The sequence below is a fragment of the Aotus nancymaae genome, unplaced genomic scaffold, assembly GCF_030222135.1.
Source record: "Aotus nancymaae isolate 86718 unplaced genomic scaffold, 86718_ANA_hifiasm-v0.15.2.pri h1tg000065l, whole genome shotgun sequence".
In the NCBI taxonomy this organism is placed as follows: domain Eukaryota; kingdom Metazoa; phylum Chordata; class Mammalia; order Primates; family Aotidae; genus Aotus; species Aotus nancymaae.
In genome coordinates, this window is record NW_026988480.1 from 9453091 (window position 1) to 9463236 (window position 10146).

The 10146-nt window shown below is 49.4% G+C and overlaps 1 long non-coding RNA gene and 1 other non-coding gene across 4 annotated transcripts; both read left to right on the forward strand.

Annotated features, from left to right (window-relative positions):
* The first annotated feature begins 3716 nt into the window (after positions 1-3716).
* Positions 3717-7260, forward strand: LOC105721375 (uncharacterized). Of its 3 annotated transcripts, none has more exons than XR_010338853.1 (4): positions 3717-3859; positions 4272-5952; positions 6280-6504; positions 6978-7260. It is a non-coding gene; the product is annotated as an uncharacterized LOC105721375 (long non-coding RNA). The 3 variants fall into 3 exon arrangements; XR_001108313.3 differs by lacking the exon at positions 3717-3859 and having other exon boundaries at positions 3906-4348; positions 5883-5952; XR_010338852.1 differs by lacking the exon at positions 3717-3859 and having other exon boundaries at positions 3907-5952.
* On the forward strand, positions 4853-4985 carry LOC135270765 (small nucleolar RNA SNORA9). The gene has a single exon (XR_010338898.1). It is a non-coding gene; the product is annotated as a small nucleolar RNA SNORA9 (small nucleolar RNA).
* Positions 7261-10146: the final 2886 nt, after the last annotated feature.

Here is a 10146-nt window from a genome sequence, read left to right on the forward strand (position 1 = left end):
CTAGGGCTCAAGTGATCTTCTGATCTCAGCCTCCTGAGTAGCTGGGACTATCAGCCACTGTGCCTGGCTAATTTTTAAAATTTTTTGTAGAGACGAGTTTTGTGATGTTGCTCAAGCTGGTCTTGAACCCCTGGGCTAAAGCAATCCTCCTGTCTGGGCCTCCAGAAGTGCTGGGATTACAGGCCACCATGTCTGGCCACTAATTACTTTGATAATAAGTAAGCATCTCCCTTTCTCTGTGTCTCTCTCTCTCTCTCTTTTTTTTTTTTTTTTAGACAGAGTCTCGCTCTGTTGCCCAGGCTGGAGTGCAATGGCACAATCTCGGCTCACTGCAACCTCCACCTCTTGGGTTCAAGCAATTCCCAAGTAGCTGGGATTACAGGGGTGTGCCACCACACCCAGCTAATTGTTTGTATTTTTAGTAGAGATGGGAGTTCCCCATGTTGACCAGCCTGGTCTCGAACTCCTGACCTCAGGCAATCCACCTGCCTAGGCCTCCCAAAGCGCTGGGATTAAAGGCATGAGCCACTGTGCCTGAGTCTTTTTTTTTTTTTTTTCAAATGGAGTCTCGTTCTGTCATCCAGGCCAGAGTGTGATAGCAGCATCTTGGTTCAGTGCACCTCCGACTCCCAGGTTCAAGCGATTCTCCTGTCTCAGTCTCCTGAGTAGCTGGGACTACAGGCATGGGCTATTATACTCGGCTAATTTTTGTATTTTTATAGAGACAGGGTTTCACCATGTTGGCTAGGCTGGTCTTGAACTCCTGACCTCAGGTGATCCACTCACCTCAGCCTCCCAAAGTACTGGGATTACAGGTGTGAGCCACCACACCTGACCACAACTCCCCTTCTTCAGTGAAGTTTTTTGGGTTTTCACTGTTAAAAAGCTCTTCTCTTTCAGTCCCTTGGGAGAGCCTTTTTTCAGTAACACACAGTCTCTGGCCCTTTGTAACTATTTACTTTCTTAGTTCTCTTTCATCATCTCTGAAACCACCATTGCAAAATTATAACTGAGACAGTAACAGAGATCTGACCAAACCAACTCTATCCTGTTTCTAACTTCTAAGCTGTCCTTGTTCATTCCTGGGTGGAGGTCGAACTAATGAACTAACTTTGGGAGGAACTTAGTTTATAGTTTAAAAGAAAGACAATAGGCCGGTGCGGTGGCTCACGCCTGTAATTCCAGCACTTTGGGAGGCCGAGGCCAGTGGATCACCTGAGGTCAGGAGTTCGAGACCAGCCTGACCAATATGATGAAACCCTGTCTCTACTAAAAATACAAAAATTAGCCGGGCGTGGTGGCAGGCACCTGTAATCCCAGCTACTTGAGAGGCTGAAACAAGAGAATCGCTTTAACCCAGGAGGCAGAGGTTGCAGTGAGCTGAGATCGCGCCATTGCACTCCAGCCTGGGCAACAAGAGCAAAACTCCATCTCAAAAAAAAAAAAAAGAATGACAATAATAGCTCTTTCCCAAAACAAACCCCCTTCCTGCCTGGGACCAGACTGCCTTTGTAGGACTAACAAATTAACCAAAAGATTAGAAATTATGATTTAAGAGTTATGCAGCTGGAGGCTACAAGATTCTGACCCTCCCCAAATTGCTCCTGGGGACAACATCACTAAAGTCTAAGATCTGTGTTTGAGATATTTTGCAGACCCTGCACTGGATCGATCAGCTGGCACCACCCAGATCGATAAACTGGCTCATCTGATCTTGCGGCCCCCACCCAGTAACTGACTCAAGCACAAGACAGCTAGGACTCCCTATGATTTCATCTCTGGCCCCACCAATCAGCACTCCTGACCCACTGGCTGCCTCTCACCCACCAAGTTATCCTTAAAAACCGTGACCTCCGAATGCTTGGGGAAACTGATTTGAGTAATAAAAAAAGTTCCAATTTCCCGCACAGCTGGCTCTGCATAAATTATTCTTTCTCTATTGCAATTCCTGTCTTGATAAATTGGTTCTGCCTAGGCAGCAGGCAAGGTAAACCCGTTGAGCCATTATAATCTCATATCAGACTGGCAGAATGGACAGAGCAGTCTGATATGAGCATCTTGGCTAGGACAAACTGCACCAGGCCCTGGCTGTTCTAGGAGGTTTTGAGCAAACCATTTAACTTGTTTGGGTGAGCCTTAGTTTCCATGCTAGTAATCTGGAAGTAATAGTCCTGCCCTATCTGTCTGTTAGGATTGTGACATTTAGTGAAGTATGGGATTTGCACACCGGTGATTGAGTATATTTACTAGTTGCCATACATATAATACGAGTTTCAAGCCCTGCTCTGCTTTTACTTATATAGAACCACGTTCTCACCTTTCTAGCCTGATTATTCAAGACCCTTGAACACATAGCAACCGCCTCTCCCGCTCTTCATTGAGATCCTTCCAGAACAGTACAATCTTGTAATACTTAGCTGTATCACCAGCAAACCATATCTTTCCCAATTTCAGGACCTTTCAATGTGCTTTCCTCTGCCTGGGGATGGGTGGGGGTGGAGGGTAGTTTCCTCCCAACCCATGAAACCTCTCCACAACAGTAGAAGAGACAGAAAACCATTATCGAATAAGCATTAAACCAGAATGTGACGCTATACATCACATGCAACCTGCTAAAGACAACACAAAGACAGAAACTCACTCTTTTTATATAGCTAAGTAGAGATAACCCATCACATTATGTAGGTTTTGCAATTTGGAGTCAGGTGACAAGTTAAACCGTTGACCTCCCAAGAAAGTAGACGCTTGGCCCTTTTGTCCCTTAACAATTACGTTTCTTTTCATTTTTTTTCTACTTTTTTTTTTTTTTTCCTGAGATGAAGTCTTGCTCTGTTGCCCAGGCTGGAGTGCAGTGGTGCAATCCCGACTCACTGCAACCTCCGTCTTCCGGATTGAAGCAATTCTCCTGCCTCAGCCTCCTGAGTAGCTGGGATTACAGGCGCCCACCACCATGCCAGGCTAATTTTTGTATTTTTTTTTTTTTAGAAGAATCGAGGTTTCACCATGTTGGCCAGGCTGGTCTTGAACTCCTGACCTCGTGATCCACCCGCCTAGGCCTCCCAAAGTGCTGGGATACCAGGCGTGAGCCCCCGCGCCCGGCTTAACAATTACATTTCAAGGAGATGGCTTCCAACAAACATTCCTGAGTTGAGCCTGGCCATAGAAGAGAAGGACTTGAGTACATTTTAAAAGGAGAGAGGCTGAAATTCTGAAAGAAAAGAGAATGGGATGTGGTTTCTCGTCCCTCATTTTCCGCAGGGAAAATTAAACCCTATGTATAATTTGTATTTGCCCTTCCACCTGCATCACCTTTCCCACTTGCTCCCACAGGCAGGCTCCTGTTCATTCCCGAGGCCCTGTGTCTACTACGTGCTTAGATTCCGCCCGGCCCTGCCTGTGCCGCCGTACTGGGAAGACGCCACCCATTCGGGGCTCAGAGCGTCCGTCCCGGCCACTCAGTCTGGCCTCCGTCCTTTTAGCTGCGGGGGCAGATTACATAACTCCAGCTTTCCGGTCACTAAAGGAGGGTAACAGGGGGCAGTTGAGAGACTCCACTTTGCTGACACGCAGACGCCTCTAGCACGGCCCAGCCCCAGCACCCTAACCTTTAAGCCCAAGCCCACCCCGCAAAGCCCGCGCCCACGCCCATGATGTCATCTGCCCCAAACGCTGTGGCTCAGGCCGCTTACGGTTTCGGGGCGGGGCTACGCGGTGACGTCGAGGTGCGCGGCGCCATGCACCGCGTCAGTCTTCGCTGTCGGCGTCTGTGCTCTGTACTCCTCACAGTGCGGTCTCCCGCAGGTTAGTTATCCACCGCCATCCTGGTTCCTATGTGTTGCCGGACTATTCTTGAGCCCAGGTAGGGGTCGTGGGGGATCGAGGCTCAGTGGCGGACGGCGCAGGAGGCTGGGCTGCAGTGGGGGGACGGAGGCGCCGGCGGTTCTTGGAGCTCAAGCCTTCGCTACACATGCTACTTCCTCGCAAGAGGCGGTTGAGCGCGTTCGGAACATTTTCCCCGGAAGAGACTCAGGGGTTAGCGATGCGTAACGTCGTGCTTCTCTTTCAGCAGAGAAGTGGGGCTTCTGCATGACCTGGCTGGACCCCACGTGGGATGGGACGTGTGGTCTGGAGGGACCTCACCGGAAGGGATGGGATAGCGGGTAGACCAGCCGCAAGAGAAGCTGTAGAGTGGCCCAGGCGCTGCAAGGAGCTAGAGCTGGATAATGGTTCAGAGGCACAAGCTGGAGCTGACTGCATTTGTTCCCCTCTAGCGGGGAGCCATGGCTGTGGTGATGGTCTCACAGTGGAAGAGCTTACTGTCACAACAACTCTTTTGCAAGATGCCCCGGTAAGTCACGTTGCAGAGACCCCAACTCTGCCTTCCTGGAACTAGGCCTGCGTTTTCTCTGAACCATTATTTCATGGGGTAAATGAAATCTGATTCATGTGTCCTGGCCTACATAGTCGTTCAGAAGTGATTTCAGAGCCGTAAGATACATGAGAAAAAAATGAAGGGGAAAAAGCTGTATTTATATTAACTACGTGATGATAAGGATCTGTCTGGTCACAATGAAGAGCCATGCTAGAATTGTAATGTCAAAGAATGTGGGATTTTAGTTCGTATTGTCTGATCTATTTAAAAATTTAATGAGGTTCTCTTCCAAGACACCTTCCCTTCTTCCTCACCCAGAAAGATCTTTCCCTGAGTATCATCAGTAGCTCTGGTCTGTAACCAAGCTCAGGTGTCTAATTGAACCCTCAGGTCTCTTCCTGCAGCCTCCAGCAGGGACTGGTGCTCAATGAGAGGGGACTGCCGGATTCCTAGGGTGTGGGGGATTTGGGTGAATGAGGGTAGCAAGCCTCCAGCGTGCTTGGGTCTGCGGTGATCCTATGCATTCCTTCAGTGCTTGCTAGAACAGTTTTGAAACGGTTTGAGGCCTTGCCCTGCTCCATCCAGAGCAAGGTTATAGAAATTTCAGACAATGACTTGCTCTCTCCTGGATCTGGTGTGCTGGGCTTTGTATAGATCTGCAGCCATGTAATGAATGTGGCAGCCACTTGGCACGCAGGTGGCCACGGGCTACTATATTGAACCACAAAGATTAGAGGGCATTTCTGTCGCTGTGGAAGTTGTTTTGGACAATGCTGTGTGAAAGGTGAAGAGAATCCTGAGTGTTTGCTATGCTCCAGACTCAGTACAAATTTCGTTTTATTATACACTTAAAGCAAAAACCTTCTAGTTGAGGATGAAGCCAAGAGGGGTGGTAAAAGTAGGAGTTGAAACAGCGTGGAGAGGAATAAACAGGGAAGAGTCTTGCCCTGAGAGACTAGTGGGACGGGATATTTACAAGGCAAAGCAAAAGAACCAAAGGCTTAGCTCTGCAGAGGGGCTGAATGCCCCAGGAACTAGTGGAGGATGAAGTCAGTGTGTGCTCATCTTAAAAAAACTCATGGAAGAGGAAGGTGCTGATGTTGTCGAACACCTGTTTTGCACCAAACCTCCTACTTCTTGTTTTAAATCTTTGAGGCATCACCATGAGGTCATTTTAGCTTCAGTACAGAAGAGGGGCCCTAGGTCAGAATTATGTGTCCAGGGTTTCCCAGCCACAAACCAGCAGATCAGGGTTTGATGTCAGGCCTCTAACCCTGCACCCTTCTAGAGTGGAATCTAGAAGCCAGTGGGAAGTTTGGGTGGGAAGGAGATGGATGCCGTCAAGTTCTTGTCCTGGTGTGAGGGCTGTTAGATGTATTCAGGGATTTGCTGGGATAGGAAGAGTGTTGCTGCCTTGGTCATAGCGCAAGCAGCACAGCTCCTGTGTTCCTCTGGATGGTGGGGTCACCTCTCTTAAATGTGAGGCTTCCATCTGATTCTGTCTTTTCAGCCCAGGAACAGTTGCTGAACACCCCAGGCCTGCTGAGCTCCCTCCTTGAGTCTCATGTTCAAGCAGTCTTGTGAGCAAAGCACTTGGCTACCCCTTTTCCCTTAGTATCTTTTTTAAGGATGTTTGTGCAGCAGACAGCCTTAATGTGAGAGGTAGTCCCTTCTTCCAGAGCAGAGAGCAGGCATTCTTGCTGTGCGTTGTGAAAGGGTAGAGTCCTGCACTCCTTTCCTGTAGTAGCCCAATTCCTGTGCAAGTGCCCCTGACTCCCCTTGCATCACCCTGTGGGAACTGGGGCTTGGGAGGGTAGTGGAAAATACTGATGCTCTGTTTGTTGTTATTGCTTTGAATAATCAATGGTCCCTTGTCCCTAATTGAGAGATTTTGTATTTTCTACCAGTGTCCACAAAACTGGGAGGCTACCTTGTTAGCTGCCAGTTCCTGTCAGCCACCTCTCACCAGCGGCTCCGCTCTGTGTCCCTGACCCAACACATGGCACAAGAGTGCCTGCCGTCCCTCTGTAGTTCTACAGCAGCAATCCCAGGATGCCAGAGCTAGCGGGGACCTGACCCGAGAGACGATTCCTTCAGTGGCTGCCAGGCTGTTCCCTGGAACCTGTGCAGGGGTAAGTCTGCAGGAAGGTCTGGGCTGGCAAGTCACTTCACTCCTGTTTTACTTAGAGTCACCTGGCTAAGGAAAAGTTCAAAAACTGTCACCTTATTTTGACCTTACTATGTTGTAAGTCAGGTGATTGAGTCCCAGAAAGGTTAATTGTCTTCAAGCTCACAAGACTATTTTGGGACAAACAGTTGTGTAGTGTTTGGACTCATGGACCCTGATTCTTGGGAGTGGTTTGGTTTCAACATATATAGCCTTTTCTCTGAAGTTACCTTAGGTCAGTGGCCAGTGTTTCAGCCCCTGGAAAGGCCATGGGCACAGGCCTCTCAGCTCATGGTGGGAGTAGGTTCAGAAGTTGGTAAGTTGGGTTCAGTTCTGTTGCCACTGATGGCAATAGGGATTTATAATCCTAGCTGTGTAAATTATGTCACTTAATTTTCACAACAGGTCTCTGAAGTGTTTCTAATCTCATTTTTACAGATGAGGCATGCCTGTGTTAATACACCTAGTGAGGAGTGGAGCTGAATTTGAACGCAAGTCTTGGCACCTTAATTGAGCAAGTTTGAAACCTTCCTTGCTGCCGTTCTGGAAGGAGTCAGGAATTTCCGGCTCTGGGTCTGACAGACCTCTGGCCCTAGGTTTGGGTGCCAGGTTCTCTGCTTCCAGAATGAGAAGCCTTGCTGTGCTCCAGGACCTGGGCCCTTCTGGTATCTCCTGAATGAAAAACAAGGGATATTTAATAAATATGGATTTAAGTATGTGATTTAGTCTGGCGTCTTCTTGAAGGAGTTGTCACCAAAGTTTAAGGGAGCCTCAAGTATTTCATCATTCTCAATGCTCATGCCTTGTAAATGGCCACTTGGAACTCTGGTCACCTCATGTGCATGTGCCACCAGTTTGAACTGACAGTGGCAAGCTGTGGTGAGGGTTACCACAAGCCAAATCCAGCTGGCTGAATTCTGCAGTGGGGTGCTGTTGCACAAAGGCACTGTCATCAGGAGTTTTACCTTGAGATCTTGAGTGGGTTCCAGGAACATTTGACAGTTGGCTCGATAAGACACTGCTGTAAGGCTGGTTGCGTCGCCAAGACCTCGGACACACACCCCCTCCCCGCCGAGGGGAGCTCGGACACCCACCCCCCCGCCCACCCTGCCAGGAGCCCGGGGGAAAAAAAGCCCCACCAGGACCTACCTGATACCATTTTGTCCTATCCAGGCCCCACTCCGTGCCTGCCATTTCGTCTTCCTGCTTACCATTTTGTCCTATCTATCTGGGCCCCACTCCCTGCCTACCATTTTGTCCTATATGGGCCCCACTCCCTGCCATTTTGTTCCATCCGGGCCCCACTCCCTGCCATTTTGTCTCACTCACCTTGGGCACAACCAATCAAATGCCTCCACTCCCTATAAAACCCCACGTCTGCGCGGAGTCTGCGCGACTTCTCCAGCATTTCTGTCGGACCACAGGACCTCACCCGGGGGGCTGAATAAAACCCTTTGCATTGGATTATTTTCGTGCTGGCCTCAGTTTCTTCATCTTACACCCGGCGAGAACAGACCTTACAACTGTCTCTTCAGATAGTCTCAGGTATTCACCTAAGCATTCAAACAAGTTACAGAAGTAGTACCCTTAGTATGTGTGATGTGCGCCAGGTTGGTGGTGACATTGTCAAGGAATGTTGCAGCAGGCCAGGCCCATTAGAGCCATTAAAGTACCAGTGCCTTTTTTTTTTTTAATGAAGTCTTGCTCTGTCGCCCAGGCTAGGGGGCAGTGTCACGATCTTGGCTCATTGCAACCTCTGCCTCCTGGGTTCAAGCGAGTCTCATGTCTCAGCCTCTCAAGTAGCTGGGATTACAGGTGTATGCCAACACACCTGGCTATTTTTTGTGTTTTTAGTAGAGACGGATTCGCTGGTCTTGAACTCCTCTCAGGTGATCCACCCACCTAGGCCTCCCGAAATGGTGGGATTACAGGCATGAGCCGCCACACCTGGCCTCTAGTGACTTAACATTCAATTTGGTACTGACTGAATGGAAAAGCTCCCCAAGGGGCCTGCAGCAGTAGACACAGCATCTTTCCTTGTTGAGCCACTAATACACTGCGGCTGAGCAGATTGTCTAGTTTGCAGCCATACCATGGTGGGAGCAGGGTTTGAACCAGAAGCCTCATCCCCGCTTAGAAAAGAATCCCAGGAGACAGCAGTTCTTGATAGCCTCCTACAGGGATGGGGCAGGGAGTGGAGCTGCCTTAGGCAGTGCCTTCCAGGCCTCCACCCTCAGTTCCAAGAGGCTCAGGTGAGCTGTGTGCCCTGTGGCCTATGAGAGTACATGTGGAATTTCTAAGGTGCCTTGGTAGAGCCATTCCCCTACAACTAGCCCAACGGTATCACCTCAGATGAGGTAAAAATTTTAAATATAAATCCTAAGTTGTGGTACAGTTGTGTAGAGAAGCTGAAAAAGCAACTTCCTATGAAAGGGGACATTTTTCTGGGGCTGGGGATTTGCTGCAAAGGTCAGCAGCAGCAGAGCAAGCTTGGGATTTGAAGGTTGCATCAAGGAGGATGAAGGCAAGGGGCCTGCAGGTGCAGCAGGAGGAGCCCTGGTGGAGGGAGGCATGGTGAAACTGATGAGATAATGAGAGCGAAACTTACCAGGGCCAGGAAAGTTTCCTCAGTCCCCAGCAGGCTTGAGTTGGTGGGGGCCCCTCCTTGCTGTCCTTCCATTAGGGGCCTCTACCTTTGTTCATGTACCTGTTTTACCAGTCAGACCCTGTAAGGAGCATGCCCTGGGGAAGCTGCAGATAGAGCTAGCACTTGTCCTGCCTTCTGAGGAGCAGGCCGTGACTCTGACTGACTGGCTTTTCCCTGGGGTTTGAGTAGGAGCCACTGAATTCAGTTCTGGAAGGGCCCAGAAGTCTGTTGACCCAGGAGGGAACTTCCTTTGCAGTGATGTCATCTCAGCCTCAGTTTAATAGATGTAAAGTGAAAATAACAGTAACTCTTAAATGGGTCATGAGGATCAAATGAGGCGATGCATGGCAAATTTGTGCAAACTACCAAGGAAGGACGCCCAGGATCCCAGCAACCAGCAGCAGCTAAAGCGAGGGTGGGCAGACCCCTCCCCACCCCCCACCTCACACCCCCGGCCAAATCTCTGAGCTAAGAATGGTCTTGACATTTTTGAGTTGGTTAGTGAGGGGGAAAAAAACCCCAAAAGAGTATGATTACGTGACAGACTAAAAGTTTGTGAAGTTCAGATTTTGGTGACCTTAAGGTTTTACTGGAACACAGCCATGGTCGTTCCATTGGTTGGCTTGACTCCCTGGGGGTTGGGGAAGTGAAACTGAAAAGAGAGATGAGCTGGCAAGAGTCTGGGTAAGAATCCCCAGACTTGGGTGTAGGTTTGGGAAACCCTTCAAAAGCACCAGCCCAAGAGCCTGGGGGTGGGGAGGGGGCCGCACTTGTCAGAGCTTGGAAGGACTGAATTTGAATTTGCCCAAGAGGAGCTCCAGGTCTAGCCCAGGGTGGAGCCAGGGGCCACCCACTTGGGAATTTGGGGATTTTTCAGGCCAGTGGCCTCTTATCGCAGATAGTGCATGACTCAGTTTTGTTAGGTACTTGAATAAGTACTTTCAGTTTTACCAGGAATGT